This window comes from Pongo abelii, chromosome 3 (genome assembly GCF_028885655.2).
Source record: "Pongo abelii isolate AG06213 chromosome 3, NHGRI_mPonAbe1-v2.0_pri, whole genome shotgun sequence".
NCBI classification, from domain to species: domain Eukaryota; kingdom Metazoa; phylum Chordata; class Mammalia; order Primates; family Hominidae; genus Pongo; species Pongo abelii.
The window spans coordinates 57627091-57653787 of record NC_071988.2 but is presented as its reverse complement, the minus strand read 5'-3'; positions in this window follow the sequence as shown (position 1 = coordinate 57653787).

The window sequence follows — 26697 nt, the reverse complement described above, 5'->3', positions numbered from 1 at the left end:
CCAGACCGTTATAGCAGCCCCTCCCTGGAGGCCCAGGAGGAAAAAAGGATCCCCGTGCTGTGTGCAGCCTAGGGATTTGGTGCCCTGTGTCTCAGCCACTCTAGCCATGGCTGAAAGGGACCAATGTACAGCTTGGGCTGTGGCTTCAGAGGGTGGAAGTCCCAGGCTTTGGCAGCTGCCATGTGATGTTGAGCCTGCAGGTGCACAGAAGTCAAGAACTGAGGTTTGGGAACCTCTGACTAGATTTCAGAAGATATATAGAAACACCCTGTTACTCAGGCAAAAGTTTTCTGCAGGGATGGGGACCTCATGGAGAACCTCTGCTAGAGCGGTTGCAGAAAGGAAATGTGGGGTTGGAATCCCCACACAGAGTCCCTACTGGGACACTGCCTAGTGCAGCTGTGAGAAGAGGGCCACTGTCATCCAGACCCCAGAATGGTAGATCCACTGACAGTTTGCAGTTTGCACCTGGAAGAACCTCAGACACTCAATGCCAGACTGTGAAAGCAGCTAGGAGGGAGGCTGTACCCTGCAAAGCCACATGGGCAGAGCTGCCCAAGACCATGGGAACCCACCTCTTGCATCAGCATGACCTAGACGTGAGACCTCAAAGGAGATCATTTTGGAGCTTTAAAATTTGACTGCCTTGCTGGATTTTAAACTTGCATGGGACCTCTAGCCTCTTTATTTTGGCCAATGTCTCCCATCTGGAATGGCTGTATTTCTCCAATTCTTGTACTCCCATTGCATCTAGAAAGTAATTACCTTGCTTTTTTATTTTACAGGCTCATAGGTGGAAGGGACTTGCCTTGTCTGGGATAAGACTTTGGTCTATGGACTTTTGAGCTAATGCTGAAATGAGTTAAGACTTTGGGGCACTGTTGGGAAGGCATGATAGGTTTTGAAATGTGAGAATATGAGATTTGGGAGGGGCCAGGGGCGGAACGATATGGTTTTGCTCTGTCCCCCCCCAAATTTCATCTTGAATTTCCAAATGTTGTGGGACGGACATGGTGGGAGGTAATTGAATCATGGGGGGCAGTCTTTCTCATGCTAGTCTCGTGATAGTGAATAAGTCTCTCAGGATCTGATGGGTTTATCAGGGGTTTCTGCTTTTGCTTCCTTCTCATTTTCTCTTGCCACCACCATGTAAGAAATGCCTTTCGCCTCCTGCCATGATTCGGAGGTGTCTCCAGCCATGTGGAATGGTAAGTCCAATTAAACCTCTTTTTCTTCTCAGTCTTGGGCATGTCTTTATCAGCAGCATGAATACAGACTAGAACCGTTACTGTCAATGTATAATGGAAAAGAGTCAAAGAGAAAACAGTTAAATATATTGACAGGCTAGATAATAGTGGTAATATATTTTGTTTGTCCATCAACAAATGGTCACTTCTTCTTTTATTCTTTTTTCATTTATAAGAGGCAATGTTACCCGTCCCAGGGACTAAATCATTTTTTTCTCTACTTATCAGTGATTGGCTGAAGGGTAAGATTATTAACCCCCTTCTGGTATTTGAATTATAACCAGAAGTAGAATACAAAGTTTTTTCCACCCTGAGAAAAACAGATACCTAAAGATAATCAGCCCTTGCCTACTTTCTATTCAGGGCATTAAAATGAGGAAATCGTCCTCAATGGCTACTGCATCCTTCATACAACCCGAAGAAGTAAATCAAGAATACACCAGAGGACTGAACCCAGAGGACTATTTTGTTCAACTGCTTTATCTGCTCTGAGACTTTTCATATGCAGGCTATTGGTTACAGGGGAATGTACCTTTCTATTTTTTTTAACCTTTTAAGTCAAGTATTTGGTTATTCTAATTAGGTGGATCTTAACTGACTCAAGAGTTTGATGATTGTGACTAACAATAAATCTCCACCTGTTAAGAAACACATCGGGACAGAGACATCTTCTCATGTTACTTAAGTCCCCTTCTATCTGCCTTTCAGAAAAATTTGGAATTGAAGCCCTTTGGTACAGAATTTGCAGGATGTTGCCCATTTTATTTTGGCTATGTAGGGGCCCTGGTCTTTTTTCTGAGTAACACTATCTATGATTGTAACCTAAATATAGTTACAATATTTTATTGCCCACAGAGGAATTTCCTCCCTTTGCTTTCCTATAGCAGGAGTTTATTTCTCTGCAAAAAAAAAAATGATGTTATGAGCCCTGAAGGCAGTGCGAAGCAAGCCTCTGCATCTACAGATAAACTTTTAGGAAAGGCCTCACTAGTGAACTAGATAAAATAGCAATTGAACCACTTTATTAAGGCTTGCAGCTTTCTAAAAGCCTCTTATTTCTCTCCAGTAGGAGTGAACTGTGATGATATCTATGGTGAAGGACAGCATCCTCAGTTTGAAGGAACTCCATTTTTATTTTAAGCATTAATATAAAGCACCTTTTCACTCTTCTTCCACTCACATTGCTTCCACTCACCTCCTCTACTTCCTCTACTTTCCACTGTCCTTCCACTCACTCCTGCCTTCCAAAACATATTCCCTTCCTAAAGAATTGAATCCCTTGCCAAAGAAGCAATTCACTCGGCATTAAGACATAGGGATAATCTCCACTACTGTGCGCACTGTGGTTGAAAATGAAGTCTTTGGCTGATGAGTGTGTGTAGATGTGTTACTAATGTGACTTCTGTAGCTGTCATATAATGGCTATTATGAGCTAGCAGACCCAGAAAATTACATGGTGTAATTGTTATTTGAATTTATATTTAATTTCCAGTGGAAAATGTGGTCCAGTCAATAGTCTCAAGTTTATCAGTCAATGAAGTCTTAAAATACCTCTGCCTTATTTACTCCATTCATAAAATTGAAACAAAAACAACTATTGTACAACAATGCTATTAGAATTGGAAGTAGCCTACCTTCAAATAAGCAAAAAGCTTTATCATCAAATAGCATGCAGTATGTTACTTAAACAGACACAGGCAAATTCAAGAAATATAACCCAGATGTGGGAAAGGGGAGAAAAAAGCATATTGAATGGCCAGTTCATCAGTGGAAAACCTCATACTCAGGGGAAAATAAATCAGCTGCAATTTTGAGGAGATCAAGAGTCAACACAGAGATACCACTTTCTAAATTACTAATTATCTTTTATAGATTAAATTATATTAAATTATTTAACAAATTTTGATTTACCTTGTGCCCTACATGTATCCCAACTCAGGCTGCTTATTATCATGCCAAATTCTTTTCCACACTCTAAAGAATGTCAAAAATGATTAAGTCAGCGCACTATCTCTTTGTCATATAAATATATTTCATTTATAATTCAAGATTAATATTTTTTTAAAGGAAGCTACAGGTTTTCAATGGTTAAAGTTGTTACAGGAGAGCATCTTTGAAATTTTGCATTATTGACCTATTTAAACAATAAGACCTTAGAGAATGACATCAGTCATTTCTAATTTTTAGATTAAAAGAATGACATCAAATATAGCAGGAAATTTAGAATAACACATTTTGAGAAAACATATGGTATTTTTATGTGAATTCAAGCCTGCACATAAAAACCTTATTTGTCAGTTATCAGCCATTCTTTCTTGACTGTCTGTGATTTAGGATGACCCAATCTTTAGCAATGGGGAGAAATGGAATCTGATTTTTCATATTCTAGTTTTTAAATTGTTACACATTCTAATTCTGAATCAAAGTTTATTATTAAGAATTATTAGTTATATATAAATTAATTAAGCTGTATCTTAATTGATATAAAACAAGAATTTGAATAATGGACATTAAGAGTCTCCCCTTGGGTGAGATGAGATTATTCCTGATTTAAGATACAGGCGAAATCATTCACTAGGTTTTGAGCACAACACACACCGAATCAGAGAGTGGCTGGGCAAAGGGATTTTATAATCATAGAGATAAATATTAATAATAGAAGGAGATGTGTGATGTCTTATTGTCAAAATATAAAATATATTTAGCAGTGACTACTACTAAACACACTACAATCACAGAAGTCAACTTCTTGGGTAGAGCACATTTCTATTTTGAAAACTTGGTCGACTTGACCACCATTGTAGCTTGCTGTTTTTATATTGCTAGGTATTATTTCTGTACAATATCAAAAATATAGTTAGAAAATACAACTACTTTCAGAAATCTTTGTATGCCCTTTTGATAATGTTTGACTTCAGATAATTTTCAAAACCGATTATGTATTAGTTAATTATTTGTTTCCATTTTGGTAGAGGACCTGAAAGACTATTCTGGGTGATTGGACCCCGTAAGTTACAGAAAATAGTGTTTCAAAACTGTTTTACAAGATGTATTTGAAATATATGTGGGAGTGAGGCCAAGATGGCCAACTAGAAACAGCATTGTATGGAGGCTCCCATCAAAGAAAAACATAATAAGCGTGTGAATCCTTCACCAGCAACCAAGGTATCCAGATTCTCTCATCAGAAATGACTAGAAGGCTGGCGTGACCCACAGAGAGAAGGAAGAACAGTGTGGTGCTGTGGCTCACCTGAGATCCACCCTCCCCCCAGCCAAGGGAGGTGGTGAGTGACCATGCTACCCAGCTGGTGAAACTATGCTTTTTCCATGGAACTGTGCAACCCATGGATTGGAAGATCCCACTCACAAACCCATGCTACCAGGGCCCAGCATCCCAACCCGGGAACTCACAGACTCTTAACAGCCTCTCAGCTGGAAATTACTTAAGCCTACAGAACTTCCTGGGGAAGGGGCGACCAACATCTCAGCAGTGCCTGTTTACTGTCTAAGCCACATGAGCTCCTTTGGGAAGAGGCAGCCGCCAACACTGGGACTTACAACTGCTTAACACACTAAGCTCCCTTGGCAGGGGAAGGGCGACACCCATCTCTATAGCTCCAGGCTATGGTTTTCCACTGTTGGAGCGAGGGAGGCTGGTTGGCTTGGTCCCAAGGCTTGTCACCCACTGCCCAACACATTGGAAATGGCAGTCTGCTGCCACAGGGCCTCTTCAGGCCCTTCCTCACTGGGCGGGGCTCCCCTGCAGGAATTCCAATAATTCCAGCCAGATGCTCAGGGACAGAACCCAGATCTCCCTGGGCCTGAGGCCCTAGGGAGAAGGGTGGCCACAGTGTCTGTGGACCGGCAGACTTAGCCTTTCCTCCTGGTAGTTCTGAGGAATCTGGGCAGCCTAGATGAGTGGATTTCTCCCTGGGAAGGCACACCCCCTCCACCAAGAGACCAAGCGCTTCGTTAAACGGGTCCTGTTCCCTGTGCCACCCAACTGGGTGAGACCCTCCAGGATTGTCAGACACCCTATGCAGGAGCAATCCTACTGGCATCAGATTGGTGTCCCTTGAGGTCAGAAGTCCCATCAGTGATACTCCAGCCTCCTTGGGTGACATCTCCAGGTGGAGAAGCGAATCAGATGAATAGGGCCTGAAGTGAACTCCCAGCAAACTGTAGCAGCCCTGTAGAAGAGGGACCTGATCGTTGAAAGAAAACAAACAGGCACCTATCAGTGCTGTACTCCAGCCTCCTTAAGTGACATCTACAGGCCGGGAAGAGAATCAGATGAATAGGGCCTGAAGTGAACCCCCAGCAAACTGCAGCAGCCCTACAGAAGAAGGACCTGATCATTGAAAGAAAAACAAGCAAGCAGAAGGCAGCAACAATAGCACCACCACCAACAACAACAACAACAAAGACCCCACAAAAACCCCATCTCAGGGTCAGCAGCCTCAAAGACCAAAACTAGACAAACTCACTAAGATGAGAAAGAATCAGTGAAAAAATGTTGAAAACCCGAAAGGCCAGAGTGCCACTTCTCCAAATGATCACAATGTCTCTCCATCAAGGCCACAGAACTGGAGAGAGGATCAGATGGATGAATGGACAGAAGTAGTCTTCAGAAAATGGGTAATAAAAACTGAAGGAGCATATTCTAACCCAATACAAAGAAGCTAAGAACAGTGATAAAAGGTTAGATGAATTGCTAACTAGAATAACCAGTTTAGAGAGGAACATAAACGACCTGTTGCACTGAAAAACACAGTATGAGAACTTCATGAAACGTATACAAGTATCAATAGCCAAATCAACCAAGCAGAAGAAAGGTTATCAGAGTTTGAAGATACCTCGTTAAAATAAGGCATGCAGACAAGACTAGAGAAATAAGATGAAAAAGAATAAACAAAGCCACCAAGATATATGGGACTTCATAAAAAGGCCAAACCTATGATTGATTGGTATACCAGAAGGAGACAAAGAGAATGGAAATGAGCTGGAAAACACACTTCAGGATATTATCCGGGAGAACTTCCTCAACCTAGTAATACAGGTCAACATGCAAATTCAGGAAATAGAGACACCACCATTATGACACTCCATGAGAAGATCAACCACAAGATACATAATCATCAGATTATCCAAGGTTGAAATCAGGGAAAAACTGTTAAGAGCAACCAGAAAGAAAAGCCAGGTCACCTGCAAAGGAAAGCCCATCAGACTAAGAGTGAACCTCTCAGGAGAAACTCTACAAGGCAGAAGAGTATTCGACATTCTAAAAAAAAAAAAAAGAATTTTCAGCCCAGAAGTTTGTATCTAGCCAACCTAAGCTTCATAAGCAAAGGATAAATAAAATCCTTTCCAGACAAGCAAATGCTGGGTGATTTTGTCACCACCAGGCCTGCCTTGCAAAAGCTCTTGAAGGAAGCACTAAATTTGGAAAGGAAAAACCGGTACTAGCCACTGCAAAAACACACCAAAATATAAAGACCAATGACACTATGAAGAAACTGCATCAACCAGTGCGCAAAATAACCAAATAGCAGCATGATAACAGGATCAAATTCACAATAACAATACTAACCATAAATGTAAAAGGGCTAAATGCATGAATTAAAAGACACAGACTGGCAAATTGGATAAACAGTCAAGAACCATTGGTGTGCTGTATTCAGGACACCCATTTCATGTGCAAAGACACACATAGGCCCAAAATAAAGGGATGGAGGAAAAGTAACCAAACAAACGGAAAGAAAAAAAAAAAAAGCAGGGGTTGCAATCCTAGTCTCTGACAAAACAGATTTAAACCAAAAAAGACAAAGAAGATCAGCACATAATGGTAAAGGGAAAATTCAACAAGAAGAGCTAACTATTTTAAATATATATGCACCCAATACAGGAGAACCTAGATTTATAAAACAAGTTCTTAGAGTCCTACAAAGAGACTTAGACCCCCACACAAAAATAGTGGGAGACTTTAACACCCCACTGTCAGTATTAGACAGAACAATGAGACAGAAAATTAACAAGTATATTCAGGACTTGAACTCAGCTTTGGATCAAGCATACCTAATAGACGTCTACAGAACTCTCTACACTAAATCAACAGAATAAACATTATTCTCGGTGCCACATAGCACTTATTCTAAAACTGACCACTTAATTGGAAGTAAAACACTCCTCAGCCATGTAGAAGAACTGAAATCTTAACAAACTGTCTCTCAGACCACAGTGCAATCAAATTAGAACTCAGGATTAAGAAACTCACTAAAAACCACACAATTACATGGAAATTCAACAACTTGCTCCTGAATGACTCCTTTGTAATTAATGAAATTAAGGCAGAAATCAATAAGTTCTTTGAAACCAATGAGACAAAGACACAATGTACCAGAATCTCTGAGACACAGCTAAAGCAATGTTAAAAGGGAAATTTGTAGCCCTAAATAACCTCATCAGAGAGTTTGAAAGATCTCAAATCGACTCTAACATCACAATTAAAAGAGCTAGAGAGGCAAGAACAAACTAATCCAAAAGCTATCAAAAGACAAGAAATAACTAAGATCAGAGAAGAATTCAAGGGGATGGAGACACAAAAATCCCTCCAAAAAATCAATAAATCTAACAGCTGTTTTTGTGAAAAAAATAACAAAATAGATACACTGCTAGCTAGACTAATAAAGAAGAAAAGAAAGAAGAATCAAATAGAAACAATTAAAAAAAGGCAAAGGGGATATCACCACTGACCTTATAGAAATACAAACTACCGTCAGAGAATACTATAAACACCTGTATGCAAAAAAAAAAAAAAAAAACAAAACTAGAAAATCTAGAAGAAATTGATAAATCCTGGACACAAACACCATCCCAAGAGCAAACCAGAAAGAAGTTGAATCCCTGAATAGACCAATAACAAGTTCTGATATTGAAGCAGTAATTAATAGCCTACCAATCAAAAAAAAGACCAGGATTAGGTGCCTTAACAGCTGAATTCTACCAGAAATACAAAAAGGAGCTGGTACCATTCCCTCTGAAACTATTCCAAACAATTGAAAAGGAGGGACTCCTCTCTAACTCATTTTATGAAGCCAACATCATCCTGATACCAAAACCAGGAAGAGACACAACAAAAAAAGAAAACTTCAAGCTAATATCCCTGATGAACATCAATGCAAAAATCCTCAATATAATACTGGAAAAACGAATCCAGCAACACATCAAAAAATGTACCCACCAAGATCAAAATGGCTTCATCTCTGGGATGCAAGGTTGGTTCAACATACGCAAATCAATAAACGTAATCCATCACATAAACAGAACCAAAGACGAAAACCACATGATTATTCCAATAGATGCAGAAAGGGCCTTAGAAAAAATTCAACATTCCATCATGTTAAAAACTCTCAATAAACTAGGTATTATGGAACATATCTCAAAATAATAAGGGCTATTTATGACAAACCCACAGCCAATATCATATTGAATGGGCAAAACCTTGAAATATCCCCTTTGACAACTGGCACCACAGACAAGGACGCCCTTTCTCACCAATACTATTCAACATAGTATTGGAAGTTCTGGCCAGGGCAATCAGGTAAGAGAAAGAAATAAAGGTATTCAAATAGGAAGAGAGGATGTCAAATTGTCTCTGTTTGCAGGCGACATGATTTTATATTTAGTAAACCCCATCACCTAAGCCCAATAACTCCTTAAACTGATAAACAACTTCAGCAAAGTCTCAGGATACAATATCAATGTGCAAAGTCACAAGCATTTTCTTATACCAACAATAGACAAGGAGAGTCAAATCATGAATGAACTCCCATTCACAATTGCTACAAAGAGAATAGAATACCTAAGAATACAGCAAACCATGGATGTGAAGGACCTCCTCAAGGGAAACTACAAACCACTGCTCAAGGAAATGAGAGGACACAAAGAGAAAAACATTCCATCTTCATGGATAGGAAGAATCAGTATCGTGAAAATGGCCATAAAGCCCAAGGTCATTTATAGATTCAGTGCTATTCCCATCAAACTACCATTGACATTTTTCACAGAATTAGATAAAAGAATTTTAAATTTAATATGGAATCAATGAAGACCCCGTATAGCCTAGACAATCCTAAGCAAAAAGAACAAAGCTGGAGGCATCATGCTACCTGACTTCAAACTACACTGCAAGGCTACAGTAACCAAAAGAGCATGGTACTGGTACCAAAACAGACATACAGACCAATGGAACAGAACAGAGACCTCAGAAATAACACCAGAAATCTACAACCACCTGACCTTCAAAAAACCTGCCAAAAGCAAGCAATGGGGAAAGAATCTTCTATTTAGTAAATGATGCTGGGAAAACTGGCTAGCCATATGCAGAAAACTGAAACTGGACCCCTTCCATACACCTTATACAAAAATTAACTCAAGATGAGTTAAAGACTTAAATGCAAAACCCCAAACCATAAAAACTCTAGAAGAAAACCTAGGCCATTCAGGACATAGGCATGACCAAAGACATCATGACGAAAATGTTAAAAGCAATTGCAATACTAGCTAAAATTGACAAACGAGATTTAATTGAGCTAAAGAGCTTCTGCACAGCAAAAGATACTATCATCAGAGTGAACAGACAATGTACAGAATGGGAGAAAAAAATTTGCAATCTACCCATCTGACAAAGGTCTAATATCCAGAATTTACAAAGAACTTAAATAAATTTACAAGGAAAAAAAAACCCATCTAAAGGTGGGCAAATGATATGAACAGAAACTTCTCAAAAGAAAGCATTTATGCAGCCAACAAACATTATGAAAAGAAGCTCAACATCACTGATCATCCGGGAAATGCAAATTAAAACCACAATGAGATGCCATCTGATACCAGCCAGAACGGTAATTGTTAGAACGTCAGGAAACAATAGATGCCGGCGAGGCTGTGGAGATATAGGAACACTTTTACACTGTTGGTGGGAATGTAAATTAGTTAAACCATTGTGGAAGACAGTATGGTAATTCCTCAAGGATCTAGAACCAGAAATACCATTTGACTCAGCAATCTAATTACTAGGTATATACACCCAAAGGAATTGAAATCATTCTACTGTAAAGACATGCACACGTATGTTTATTGCAGGACTATTTACAATAGCAAAAACATAGAACCCACCCAATGCCCACCAATGATAGACTGGATAAAGAAAATGTGGTACATATACAACATGGAATACTATGCAGCCATAAAAAGGAATGAGATCATGCTCTTTGCAGGGACATGGATGAAGCTGTAAGCCATCATCCTCAGCAAACTAACACAGGAACAGGAAACCAAATACTGCGTGTTCTCACTCATAAGTGGGAGTTGAACAATGAGAACACATGGACACAGGGAGGAGAACATCACACACCAGGGCCTGTTAGGGGTTGGAGGGTGAGAGTGGGAACTTAGAGGACAGGTCAATAGGTGCAGCAAACCACCATGGCACAGGTATACCTATGTAACAAACCTGCACATCCTGCATGTATCGTTATTTTTTTTTTTAGAAGAAATGAAAAAAGAAACTCTAGTATCTATATCTATATATATATCTATGTACAGATACATATAGATATATATGATGAAATACTACTCTGCCATAAAAAGGAATAAATTAATGGCATTTGCAGCAACCTGGATGTGATTGAAGATTATTATTCTAAGTGAAGTAACTCAGGAATGGAAAACAAACATTATATATTCTCACATGTAATTGGGTGCTACACTATGAAGATGCAAAAGAATAAGAATGACACAATGGACTTTGGGGACTCAGAAGAAAACGGAGTAAGAGGGTGAGGGATAAAAGATAAGAAATTGGGTTCACTGTGTATTGCTTGGGAGATGGGTGTGACAAAATCTCACAAATCACCATTAAATAACTTTCTCATGTAACCAAATACCACCTCTTCCAAAAAAACCTATGGAAATAAAAAATTTAAAAAAAATGAAAAAAATTATACATGTGTACATAGGTGTTTTGTTAAATTTTCTCTTTATATGGTAAATGATGAATAATTAAAATAATTATATATCAGTACCCTAAATAACAACTATCAGTGGTGAAATATATGCATTCAATATACATTTTGAATTTAACAATGTAAAAGTCATCCCACTACTGGGTATCTACTCAAAGGATATTACTATATAAAAACAGATATATGCACTCATATGTTTATGGCAGTACTGTTCACAATGACAAAAATATGGAATCAATCTAATTGTCCATCATCCATTCATGGTTGCATAAAATAAATGTGGTATATATACACAGTGAAATACTATTCAGCCATAAAAAATAATTAAATCATGTTTTTTGCAACAACATCGATGGAACTGGAGACCATTATCTTAAGTAAAACAACTAAGAAACAGAAGACAAACACCACATGTTTTCACAGGTGGGAGAAGGATGGATGATGAAAAATTACTTACTGGGTATAATAATGTACATCATTTGAATGATGGATACACTAAAAGCCCAGACTTCACCACTAGGCAATATATCTGTGTGACAAAATTGCACTTGTATCCCTTAAATTTATACAAATTATATGTGTACATGTATATTTATTTACATATACATATTTACAATTTTATATATATACACACACACATACACTCACACACAAATATAGTTATGCATTATTAATATTTAATATTTAGACTGGTACTGGCACCTTCCCTAAGGCCATTTATTTCAGAAAGTTATGTGTCATGTACAGAGCAGGATATGTATTTAGGAAACAGTGAAGTTCCATGCGGCACTATGTGAAAGTTACATTCTCAATAGTTTCTTTCCTTTCAATGTATTTTGACAAATTACAGTGTACACATGCCAGGTTAAAATGATTTATGGATTATATTAGCTAGATTAAGCTAAATAAATCTCCCAGAATGGCTAATGACTTTAAAACATTTCTGTAAGAAAACAGTCTGTTAAAATAGTATCAATGATTCAGACACAATAAACAATGAAAAAACATGGGTATGACATTTAACATATCCTAGTAAAAATTCTTAATCGTGAAACAAAACCATGATTCTTTTAATTATATCTGACAACTGGTGGGTGACAGATGGAAAAAAAATTAGTTTATCAGACATAGGGATTTGCATTCATTATTTTTTAAAATAAATTGCACTCTATCTTGTTGATTTCTGAGGTAGTAATGCTCTGAACTTCTTACAATTTTCAACAATTTATTTCATCTCTGTCTTAAGAATTTATACTTTGAGTATCCTTACATTTATAAAACTTATATAAAGGTAACCACCTATATATACAATGTATTTTAACATATATTTTGAAATTGTGGTTAAAAATTGTTTTGGGAGAGAGGTCTGTAATTTTTCTAAAAAAGTTTAAATACTATTATCTTGGAGTTTAGACTTTGAAAATATTATGAAAATGGGAACTTAGTTTAATCTATCTGTATTTGAGCAATAAGAATTTCAACATAAATATAGCATACAGTCTATAAATTTTAATGTTTTACAAATGAAACATGATTACTGAAATAAAGTGACCACAATCTTGAAACTGTAATTCTTACATTTATTACATGATCACTGTACAATTAATATATAAATAAATTGATTGTAATCTGTTACACTGTTAAAAAAAAAAACAACCCTTACCTGTGGCTATGGATGGGATGCTATTGACATAAGTAAATATTTGTTTGGTTTCCAGAAAATTTACCTTACCTTGGGAGTCTTCTACGAATGTTTAAATGTAAATCTATGTTAATCTGGCCTCTTGTTCATCTTTCCCATGGAAATATTGCAAAGGGAAATATTTTGGTTTCGTAATTTAAATATGTCTAAGATTATGTTCACAGGCATACATTTTGTCTTTGAATTACTTAAGAGTCTACCTTATCTAATACACTATAATCTATATTTCTCAAGGACTACTGAGAGTGAAATAAGGTGACATCAAATACCTCAAACTATTTCTCTGGTCCTGCCAACTCCTTTCCACGTTACCCACACTCCTGTTAATCCTGAAAGCTTTCAAATAATTCTGGGATTACCAGGAGATCTCTGACATGTTCCTTGGATTATACACTCTGTCTCTCAGCATAGCATAATGTTTAGGAGAATAGATTTTGAGCTTGAGTTCTGGCTCTAAACTTATTGTGTGTGCTTATGAGCAAGGGCGTGAAAGTCATAAGATTCATTAAATTAATATATGTAAACTTTTGGAAAGTGTGTGACACATAGAAAGCACCATACATGTTTTCTATTGTCATCCTTGGTCACAACTGCTGGTACCCTGGACAACTAATGAAGTAGTTTGGCCACAGGTGCCACCCAATTTATGTCCAACACACTGGAGCCTAAATATACCTAGAAGTATCTTTGCCAGGAAAGCCGCCAAGTCCCAGTGTTGTGAGCCCTGATGTAGTCTCCGAGGACCTGCTTGCTCTTGGCACTGCCTCCATCCCTGCTGCAGCTGCTGGCTCTGAGGATGCTGAAGCTGTGTGCTCTCACTGTCCCACAGAGACCTTAGTCAAACAGCTCATTTTTCTTCTGGCTCTTTTTCCATAGCACTCTACCTTTCTCCGGAGCAAACACAGTGACCATTTTCTTTTAACTAAAACCTGTATGTCCAGAATGAATATCGCAAACTAGAAGCCCATGGGAAGTATTTATTGTTTTTTAATATATTTTTAATGCCTTAAGGTTGGGCCTCTACTTTCAATTGACTGTGGACTACTGTTCATTATTATCTTACAGTCTAGGACACTTTCCACTTTTAGTTCCTGAAGATATGTTTCTAAAACTCTAGTTTCTTTATTATACTGTTGGGTAAATTCATTCCCTAGCAGCCTTTTGAGACTACATTCTTATAAACCCTGGCAGACCACCTCAAGTTCTCCAAAAGTTTCAGAACTTAAGATTGGTGTGGTCTAGGTTTAATATGGAGGTTTTACTTCCAATAAAACATGACAAAAAATGTTTGACAGTTATATAAATTGTTCTTGGCCTTGACTTGATAGACTTGTTGAAAAATACCCATAAAATTCCTTAATGGATAATTTTTGATAAATGAATAAATTAATATTGATATTATAAACATGTTTACTATATGTCCTTGCACAGAGATTTATACCATCACTTTAGAGAGTCTCTTCATGCAGTTTCCTTTAATATAATCAAATACATAACCTTAGTCTAACATCTAACTGAGCTACTTTAAGATATAGTAGAACATATGCTGAGAATGTTTTAAAGACTGCTGACTGCCTCAATATCTAGGCTTCTGTTCTTCCTTTATAAGCAAATTCTCTATGTTTAGTGTTTTACAGCCTCCCCTTCAGATAGGTGTAGCCCATGTATCCAAGTCCTGTCCAGTGGTATTTAGAAAACAGAAAGTGTCAGGTAGCCAAATTGTGATCAATGGTCTTATCCAGTGTCAAGCTGTGCTAATATTTTCAAAGATGCAGGTAGTGGTGAATACTAGGTAAAACCTGGAGATATTCTGCACTGTCAAAACCCCTTTCCAGGTCCTTAATTTTCTTGGCCCAGATTTAACATAGGAAGTTTCTAAACGATGTGTGTATTGCTGAAAATAAAACCATTTTGGTAATGAAAAGTCCTTGTGTTATACTCCAGTAATTACATAGTTTAAGTGACACTTCCAAGGAATCGTACCCTCAAAATTCCATAATTTTATAAATTCCAGGTGTGTTAACTGTAAAAAAATCTTAAATACATCAGGTGTATCCTGCTAAAAGTATTTCAGAGATAAGCATTCTCTAGCTAGTAAATACCATTAGTGAGTTTGCCAGGTTATGAGCATTTTCACAGGAGGATTTGATCTCCTACTTACTAATTTCTTATCAGATATATAAGCCAAAAGATTATGTATAACTTTCAGAATGATTTTCTCTAATGTTATACCAAACAATCTCTAGCAATTCAACTGCATTTAGCGTTGGCCAACATTGAGTCCAGGTGTTGGTCAGACAGCCTAGGAGTTGGCACAGAATTATTAATACACCCATATTGAAAAGCCAGCTTGACTTAAATGTACCATTCTTCTTCCTTAATGTAGAACTCTCTAAATCTATTTCCACACCATTCCAAGATCCAAGATTTACATGGACATAAATCAGTGAACTCTTGTAATTCTTTTGGTGCATAAAGCTTTTCCTTTTGATTTAAATATTGTACATGATCTCCCGTGAAAGTTAAGGTCTGATCTAGTTATAAATCTAAAGGTAATTAGGGAAGGGATTAGAAAAGAAGGGTAATGAGGAGAATGACAATGTAAATAAGGAAGATGATGTCACTGAAGATTTCTCAGGGCATAAACTACTCATTGAACTTACAAAGAGCCAGCCTATGCTGGCAGGAGAAGCTCAGGGAGTATAGGAGTTTTGGATATACAGATTATTCAAATCACTTAAAGTGTCTCAGTTACAATATCAGAGTGTCTCTCTTTACCAATCAATACATTAACTTTCATAAAAGAGATCTGATGGGGGCTTAAGCCATTCCTGCCGTAGTGGTTTCTAGCAGTGGTACCTTGACCCAACAGCATTATGCTTTCAGAAAATAGGTGTGTGTCCTACATCATTATTTACTCCACCCATCTTCCATCCTCTAAGGATAATAGTTTTTGTTGCCAGGAAACTTGACCTTGTTAGATAATCACTCCTGATTTCTATTTCCTTAAAGTTCTATTCTTTTGCCTGCATACGGTATTGATAAATATTATTAAATGTAATGTTATAAATAACAGAATTATTTCTATCTACTTTTAGTAGAATTATGTTTATTAAGAAAGAGAGCTCAAGTCATATTTTAGAGAAGTAAATTGACACACCCAAACCTAAAGTTTCAGGAATTATTCCCCAAACCAATCCATAGACCTGGTGACTAAAGTACATGCTGCCTTTGCTTCTCTCACTAGATTGAGGTACATCAGAAGTGACCAGTGCTGTTATTTCCAGGGTCATGGTACCCTGCAAGTATTCTTATCTGTAAACATGCCTACTCCTTCCCTCTCTTGCCAAGTAGCTTCATTCAAAAGTAAAATTTTCTATTGGAAATATTTCTCACTTCATGTGGCTAAAAGTTTCTTCATCTGATTTGGAAAATCTGAATCATATCCAGATCTCTAGTATCAATACAATCTAGAAAACGATGATTTTTGCTTCATTTCTTCTACATACTATGAACAAGTTGTAGTCAATTTTCAGCAAGCCTCAAGCCAGTTTATCTATCCTATCTATGGCTGACTTTCTAATTGGAATCAACTATGAAAATATAATGTTGGTGTATATAAGTTTTATAAATGGTAGGTTAGACAAAATGTGTTTCTTTACTCTGATGTCTTTGAGAGTATATATGGAATCCCTTTAGAGTGGATATAATAAGAGGTATATTAAAATTTATTTGACCATACAAATATTTTCATGAAACATCTATTAGAAACTAGTGGTATCTTAGTAGTCAATGTAATAAAGTTTTGGGAATAATATTTTATAGCTCACCTGATATTTTTGGAGACAACTACATAAGTAAAATTGATTACACTTTACCCCCATAAAAGAGATGTAAAGAGAAATTAGACTAGTAAATACATAACATGCATGCATGTATAGCAACATCATGTGTATGTATGTATATGAGAGAAAACATATATGGAAAATTGAGGTAGATTAAATAAGAAATAATTACAAATTCAAAAATATAATAGCAAAGCTGACACTATAAATCCTAATGAAGTGACTGTAATGTAGAGGGAAAAAATGATAGACTAAACTGATGAGAGAGAGAGATTGATAGATGTGAAGGACCAGAACAGGAAGGAACTCAACATAATGATTCCTTCAACCATTTCTGAGAAAGAGATAAAACAAAGTCAACAAAATAAATGCTTATAGTAAGAAGACTTTCTAGTGTTATGAATCCTGAGAGTGTGCTATTTGAAAGTGTTGAGCATTTGTCAAAAATCTATGAAATTGTATGCATGCCCTATAACATTTTGGAACCTTCATAATTATGAAAATATTCTATAAGCATTTATATTAAAAAATAAAAAATAGACTTTTTAACAAAATAAAAGAATTTGTTTTACATTTCTCTGAACTGTAAATTTCTGAACTTATGGAAAATATACCTACACCTTCGAAGAAAGAAATTCCCTGGAAATGTCTAAGACGGACAATTTACTTTTAATTTGTAATGCAACTGGAAGTTATTCACAGAGAAGCAACTTCTCAGAAACTTCACCACTCGCATAACTTTTAAAAATATTTTATTTGCTATGACATTCAAGTCAACTCTCAAATTAATATAGTTTATAAAGCATCATCAAGAGGAAAGGAAATTACTATGCAAATATGTTAACGATATGTTTTTTCACTTCAATTGTCATTTGAAATGAAACCTAAATGACAAGGAGCCAGCAATTCAAGGATCTGAAAGGAAGAGTGGGAAGGCTTGGTTTGTGAGCATTTTGAAATGAGAAGAGAAATGCAGAGAGGGACTCACAGATGTAAAGCTTTGTAGGCCACAGTAAGATCTACATCTTAAGCTGTAAACTCTTTGCAATGGACAGCTATTGTAAGATTTAGGAAAGCAGTCACTTCGCATCATTACATTTTGGAAAGATGCCTTGGGTTACAGTGGGAAAGAAGGATTTCTGGAATAGAATTAGAAACAGGAAGGCCAGATGGGGGCTATTATAGGGGTTTAAGTGAGATATAATTATGGCTTAGACCAAGGAAACAGTAGTAAAGTGGGAGCAGAGTGGAAAAATGTGGAATATATTTTGGAGAAAAATAAAGTATGGTGTAGATTGGATGTTGAGAATGAGAAAAAGAGAGAAATGAAGAATAACTTCTAGATTTTGATGTTAACAACTGGGAGAATGGTGGTTCTCTCCCAGAGGAAATGTGTATTTTGGGAGAAATACTTTTATAGAGGAAGAAAGAATAAAGATATTGTTTTTTGAAATATTCAATCTAGAAGTACTTATTAGATGCAAAACAGCAGTGATAAGTGGGTATCTTTTAGACATCAGGAAAATAGCTAATGTTTTGGGTGAGTGCAGTGCCAAGGATTATTACCCAACAAGCCAGATCAAAAGAGGAAAATACATTGAACTCTGAAGTAGCTTGGGGTCTAACTCCAGGGACATTAGACAGTGCCCTAGAGATTTCCTGAATTAGCTGAGATACTTTGAATTAGGGAGTGGAAAGCCAATACGCTCCATAGAAGAGGTGATTATGAAGCCTTATCAATTTCGTTTTGCAATTTTTATTTTGGACTCATTTTTTTAAGTTAGTGCAAATTCAGACACAGTTTTGAGTTATTAGGTAAGATAAATGCTCTAAGAGATTCAATGTGAAACATGTATACATTAATGTAATGTAATAACTAATCTTGAACAATTATCAATTAGGAAACTTCAGTTATCCATGTAATGTATTGAAGTATACCTATAGGAAAGAAAGGCAGGGATCCCAGGTTTATATTAAAACAAATTATGCAAAATTTGTATAAGTTAATATACATTTTCTGAAAGTCTAAATTGTTTTAAATGTTTCATTTTTCTATAAAAAGCATTTATTACTTTTGCTTTTAAATTAAAAAACAAAACAACTTTGTAAAATCATTTAAAAGTGTTCATTCCTGCAATAATTTAAATTACTATTACAATTTGGGAAGTTGAATCTGTTAGGTAAACTTGTATTCATCAATTTTCTTGTATAAGGTCTTATATAAGTGAAATGCAAATAATGATTTTGGCCCAAGGATATACAACACAACACTATGTACAGTGGTGAGAAATTAGAAACAAATTAAGTGCTAGTACAAGGGCAGTTTAAAAGAAAAAGATGCATCTCAACAATAGACAATAATGGAATGATGAAAGCCAAGATTATTTGACATTTTATGCACAAAAAAGTTTATACTATAGCTGATAAATGAATAAAACAGTATGCAAATTATGTTTTCAGTATTATCAGAAATGTTTACAATAATCATTAAGAGCCCAATATACTATCAGAAGATTTTAGCTATAATTGCTTCTAAGTGTTGAAATAACTGATTTATTATATTATTTTATATTTTTATATTTTATTTTGTTGATTCTATCAGTATTCTCGTCTAGATTTATAATCAGACAAAAACAACAACAACAAGTCGACATAAATTTTTGGGGGAGAATTTTGAACATTTTCAGTATCCAGAATCTCATTTGACAATTAATTGTTAGGGACTTAGAAAAGCGATAAATAACAACCACCTCTCCGATCTAAACTTTGAGCAGAGAAATATGGCAAAAAGCATGTAGAATATGTGAGATCCAAATATACATTTTTTTCTAGTAAAGCTAATATCTGGTATCTGTAGCTTATTTGATTTCCTCATAGTAAACCCATACATTTGGTATCTTCTCTCCCCATTCATAAGTAATGTTTGAGTACTTCTAATATGCCTGTTCTTATAAAATTTTTTACATAGAAAGTTAGAGTACATTTTTTTGGGAGCAGACTGGCTTCTATGCAAAAAGATAAGAAATAGCAAACCATACATGCATACTATGTTCTGCTCTTTAATTTAGTAGCCAAATAAACTACTTGTCTTTTGCAAAGAATGCGTGGTGTGAGGGAGAGCACTGAGAGGAAGATAGTAATGTCATGTTTGTGGAACTCCTTCCACGTGGAAGGGGCACACAACAAATTAGGAAGTTTTGAACATAAATCACATTACCTGTAGGAACCAATTCATTTTTATGGACTAAAATTAATACTCAATTTAGCCTATGATACCTGGAAGAAACATCTATGCACTTCTGTTTGTGAATTTATACCCCACACTTACTAATTCTTCTTGAGTAACCAAACCAGATTTAAGAAAATAATATTGCTTATCGAAAGTCATTTTTACATGGTTGTTCTAAGAGAGTTTCTCAATACAACAAAAGTTTGAATGTTGCTGTTAGAAAACATATTCTAAAAGAAAAATAAGGATTTTTGTGTATAAAATAAGAGATGAAACTTTCCTTTCTAAAATGAAAAGTTATAAAGAATTATTATTTACTTATTTTTAACAGAAATTAAATGATAATAAAAGATTCTGAAGTGTTTAACAATATGCTTTCAAAATTCTTTTATGGCAGAATATAGAAGTCAATTAATTTCTTCTTTATAAATGCAAAGCATCACATTGAATGGACGTGCTTCTCTTTTTTAAACTAATTCTTTAGTAAATAAATTTGAAGTGGGGCATTAAAAACACAGAAAATAATATCCTAGAAAATATATCTTTCTTAAATTATCAGATTATTTCACTTGACTAAAATATTAGAATCAAATTTTCTAGGTAAAGAAATGCACAGCTAATTTGTGTTATATATTCCAGAACTGACACCCTTAAAAAATGTAATTGATAAGATTTTTATCAAACATAATAATTACTTTGGATAGATTGCTAGTTCTTTAAATGTGTTTTTTGTACTTTTATTTTCACAACATTTGAATACAGCAAAAATTATTATTTTTTATTAGTTAACATGTAGTCTGAGTAGTATTTCCACAGTCCAGCAAAACATATGAATGTAATATTTAAGATGCATAATTGCACATTATTTTAGGAGAAAATTAGTAAAATGGGTGAATTTGTACTTGTTCCAAGGTTTAATTTTAATATGTTTCCAATGAAGACATTTAATGAGTAAAATACTGATGTGTCTTGTTTAGAAATATCTCTAACACCTGTCCAGACAAACCTGAATGGAAACAAACACTTTACATTTAGAATGTGTATTCTACAAACAACACCTATTTTTTAGGTATATTCAGAGGCTCCATTATGTCACAGTGTCTTACGTGCAATGTTTATAGCAATAGTTCATTCATTCATTCGTCAACAACATAGACTTAGACTTCTTAGGCTTCAATTATGGTGTCAGGAATAAATAGGTGAAACAGAAATGATCTTTGCCTTGTAGAATCTTAAAAGGTATTATTCTTCCAAAAAGATCAATTGCAACGTGGTTTATGTAATCTAAGATGATCATTGTAGAATCAGGCAATTAACAATATAATATACATATTTATGTTACCATAGGATTTATTTTTTGAGTAAGTGAATTATACCATTCTCTGATTACTAATGTAAAAAGTATGCAATGCTTATTTGTACATCTAGGCAAAATTATAATGTATTCAAATGTCTTCTCAGATGCCCTCCATTCTAATGTTTAAATTTGTTGATTGCATATGTTCTACTCATCTATATCTCTGCTCTTAAGGAGCTACTGTATTTTCATAATAATCAGGTTTAACTCTTAATCTATCTGTATGCAGAAATGTCAACCTAGAAGCACAACACATTTTCTACTATATTCCAGACCTCTTCCCCATCCACGTCTCTAACGTCAACCCTAGCACATATGTATTACTTTAGAGTCTTGCTTTTCGCTAAGGACTCAATGACCTACTAGGAGAAAAACAATGTTGTTGGATAATTATGTATTTATTTTCTTTATTCAAGGATAAAATAATTAAGAAGTGCTTCTATTTTATATGGCAGTGTGCTAGGTGCTAAGGATCAATCGTGGCAGAAGGTAGAAGTGAACCTTAGGGGAGGATTAAGACCAATGGTTATTATTTTATTATAGACCATAGTATCAATAGGATCACTTGAACAAGAAATTCAGTATCTCCAAATTTCCAAATGTTCAACTGTATACATTATACTCATCTTATCTCAATGTATTTTCCCTTCAATTTGCTATGAATTTTTTATATAGAGGACATCACTTTTGTACCATACCCATTATACCTTTAAAACATTTCCCACCAGAAGACTAAAAGATATGCACAATAACATTCACAATTCCAATTAATTTTAAATAAAAGTAAAAATAAATAAGGATGATTTCTTTATATATAATTGAAACCTGATATACATTATTTGCCACTTAAACTATCAGGAAGAGACTAAGCATTATCTGGAAATTTTTTTGCTTGAAATGGAGAATCTCAAGCCCCACTCTGAATAGGCATTTTGAAAGATCTTTAGATGTCTGTATTAATGGCATAATAAAATCTAAGAAGTACTGTTCTATAGAATTTTGTGGAGCTTGAAACAGAAAGAGATGAGGTTAAAATAAGATAATAAAAGGAATGGTAAGTTAAAAAGGAGACACACTTGAATGGTCAGGATAGCGGTAGAGGAAAGATGAACTAGGATGGTAGTGCAGATGTTCAGCTTTGATTGTCCTTCAGCTTGTTTTCATTCAGAGTATCCAGTGATCCCTGGAACATTCTAAGATGTTCACTATTGGCTCCTTTAACTCAAGCAATATATATATATATATATATATATATATATCTCAATCACATTATGGGGCATGTATATGCATTTGGGGGCTGCGAGTCACTTGAAATAGATAATATCTTTACTAAGAAAAGTGAATGCTTTAAAGTATTTTTGAGCAATTAATTACTGTAATTTTTTCTAATATACGTTCACAGCAAAGAATGAATGACAAAGCCACCATGTATCTAAACACTATCTTTTCATGAAACTCGGAAGAATATCCTATGTGGAGGCTTTCTTAACATTTTAATGTAGAATAATTAGCTCTCCCATTTGTGCAATTGTAGAACTTCATTCCTGTCTTGCGGATTATGTGTCTGTCTCCTCATAAGACAGTCTTCTTGAACACAGAGACCAGCTATCTCTGTTTCAGTAGCTTTAATTTGTGGCATAACCTGTACATAGTAGGTGCTTCATACCTACTTTATTAGTGAAGAACTCATAGGCTCAGTGACAGAATGAATGATAGACTAAATTGTTTAAGCAACATATCTTTCATTTGGCATCATAGTTTAATAAGAGAAGAAAGGGAAGAGCTGTGTCCTTAGCAGAGTTATGAAGAGGGTCATTAAGCAACAGGGGCCCATCCCTTGATTTTTCAAGTGGCAGCTGCTCCATTCACTCAGCAGGTAATGCCAGCTACTCCATCACTGCTAACCCCAGGGAAGGCCACTTAGTGTGCAACTGCCACTTTAGGGGGATTTCATATTTGCAGAGTTAGCAGACTATGTAATTTATTGCATTTTCTATATATGTTCCACACAACTTTTGAACACAAACAAGAAGATGTTTTAAAGAAATATATTGAACCCCGCTGTCCTCTCTGCCACAGCCAGGGTCATTGGAGTTATAGAGTTATAGGAGTTCGTTTGAAAATAGATAATCAAGAGAAGCAAGGTAATGTAAGCAAAAGCATAAAATGAATTTTATGTATCATTAATTCTGATAACTGATTTTATCGCTTTGGAAAATTATTATGACAGTCTGCTACAAAATACTTAACCTAATTTAAACTTCTGAACAATTTTTGGCAAATCGCTAGAAGCAATATTTTTAATCAATGAAGTGGATCTAATTTGGATCTCAGACACACCAAGAAAGAAAGAGAAAAAAAAAGTTTCCTAAGGTAAGCACTTCATATTTCACAGCTGTGTTTTGAATGTTGTTATATGGAGCAAAATTGAATGATGACTTTTTATTTCTATACAGAAATCCCACAGAAGCTCAAAGTCTAAACTATTTCCTTGCTGACATATTTTAATTGATATTTTTACAGAGTCATTATGTTTTCAGGAACTACTTTATTACCATAGAGGATAATAATTTTTCCAAGAGCCAGATGATGTTTAGGAGTTCCATTAGAACACCTAACACATTGTTTTAGGAGTCAGAATTTTAAAATTGCTATTACTTTGGTCTGAAGAAAAACTTAAGCTTAAGGAGTTATTCTGAGTCTCAAAAATTTGAATTAGAAAGATAGGGTCACACAGCTTTCTGAAGTTTAATTATTTTAGTTAATTCAGAATTGTCTGGTGGTATCATCTTTATCAAAAGGTTTGGCTGCATCAAATATTAATGATATAAATATTGATTTCATACAGATGAAAGAGGAAATCTCCACTTTGTCATTTGCTCACTAGAAAATGTTGGTAAATGTGAGAAAAGATGTTTATATCAGTCGGTTGACTACGTGCTGTGAATTGTAGGCAGTCCTCACAGAATTCTGGCTTTATTTCCTTGTTTTATTTATTCCTAGAGCAATCATCCATGATAACGGCAAATAAAGCTATCCACTGCACTTAACCTAAAACCTAGATGAGGTCAGTGACTGTCAGAGTCAAATGGGAGCCAGCAGTACGTAAACTGGTCCCTCAGCTGGACGTTGTTGAGGAATGCAAACATTTTTTAAAATGGTGTGTGTGTGTGTGTGTGTGTGTGTGTGTGTGTGTTGATAGGAGGAAAAGTGGATTAACTCTGCTTATCCTAGGCTTTAAAATCAATGGGCAAGATTCTGCTTTTTATGTAGATGTCTATTATTCCTGATGAAGTCAAGATGCACATAAATAAAAGAAGAAAGCTGCCCAACTCATTCTAGGTACTAAAATGTTTCACCTTTGCCTTAAAATGTTCCTGCATTTTACATGACCAAAGGAAAAAAAAGTCACATACAAAGCACCAATTTTTATTATTTGTAATTGAAAACCCAGTTTTCTACTAATATGCTTTTCTTTTAGGAGGTGTAAAGTAGATGAGATGTGTAGAAGAAGATTAATTTAATATGATTGGATGAGAAAAGTTAGGTTCTTACAAAATGATATCAGAAACCAATGTACTATGTGGTCCTCAGACAAAGAGGAGGGCCACCTGCATCTCAAGGGGATGAGTTAATCTTCCCTAAAGAGGTAAAAATTCTGAGCCTCTTAGCAGAACATGCACTTGAACAGATAACTGAGCCAATGAACTTTTGAATAGAACATGAGAGCTGCATTTTTCACAAAGGAAATCCAAAATGTATAATCTCTGTCTTGTAGGGTAATGATTTCTTTTCAGAAAATCTAGTATGTCATCATTAAGGGGGAGATAAGATTATCAGGCATTATATTGTGATACTGATGATTTAATCTTCTTAACGGGGCATTCACCAAACAGGAATGCCAAAAGTTTCTGGCAAGAGCTGCAGCCAGAGAAGATGATAATCTGAGAGATACCCCACATTTAGGTGATATTTGAAATACCATAGTTTTATCTTCAGAATTTCAGAGGACATAGAGGAAATGCATTTGAGTTTCTTCAGAATGTTGTGCAACAATATAGTTTATACAGAAATAACTCCTTTTAAAATGTGATGCATTGGTACACAGAGAATAATTTTAAAATAAATTTTGGAATAGTAACTGTTAGTCATATTGACTATTTCCACATGAATTCATTTGAATCAAACATTCAGATCATTTAAATATGCACATACAGGGCCAGGCATGGTGGCATCCTTCTGTAATCACAGCACTTTGGGAAGCCCAGGTAGGCAGATCACAAGAGGCCAGAATTTCGAGACCAGCCTGACCAACATGGCAAAACCTCATTTCTACTAAAAATACAAAAATAAGCCAGGTGTTGGGGGGCATATCTGTAATCCCAGCTACTCAGTGGGCTGAGGCACAAGAATCACTTGAAACTGGGAGGCGGAGGTTGCAGTGAGCCAAAATCACAACACTGCACTCCGGCCTTGGCAACAGAGTGAGACTCTGTCTCTAAATAAATAAATAAATAAATATGCATATACTGAATGCCTATCCTTTCCTGAATAATTAGATACCAGGAGTTTCTCGAACTCTCTGAATAACTTACACATTTTATTAAAACAAAACATGTTAATTTATCCTCACAACTCAGTAAACTTTGGTCTTTAGCAAAAGTGCAGTTTAGGAAATTAATGATTAGATTTCACAGCTAGGAAGTAAGAGAGTCAGAGATCAAAACTGTATTTTCTCCTGTGAATACCATTTTTTAAATTATTATTATTGCCTCCCAATAAGTGAAATATGAGACTCAGTCCTTTTTTTTTTGTTATTTTTTTTTATTTTTATTTTTTGAGGGAGGGAGTTTCGCTCTTGTTGCCCATGCTGGAGTGCAATGGCACGGTCTCGGCTCACTGCAATCTCCGCTTCCCGGGTTCAAGCGATTCTCTTGCCTTAGCCTCTTGAGTAGCTGGGATTACAGGCACCCACCACAATGCCCGGCTAATTTTTGTATTTTTTAGTAGAGACAGGGTGTCACCATGTTGGCCAGGCTGTTCTTGAACTCCTGACCTCAGGTGATCCACCCATCTCGACCTCCCAAAGTGCTGGGATTACAAGCGTGAGCCACCGCACCTGGCCGAGACACAGTCTTTTTTATTTAAAATAGGCTAAATGTATTATGTGTGGAAAGGTTCAGATAATAGAGTAGCCTAATACCTTATAAGACGATGATGACCAGTGACAAATAGATTCCCAAAAAACAACTCTGCTTACTGCTCTAAATGGAGCTACCAGAGAAAATGGATCAT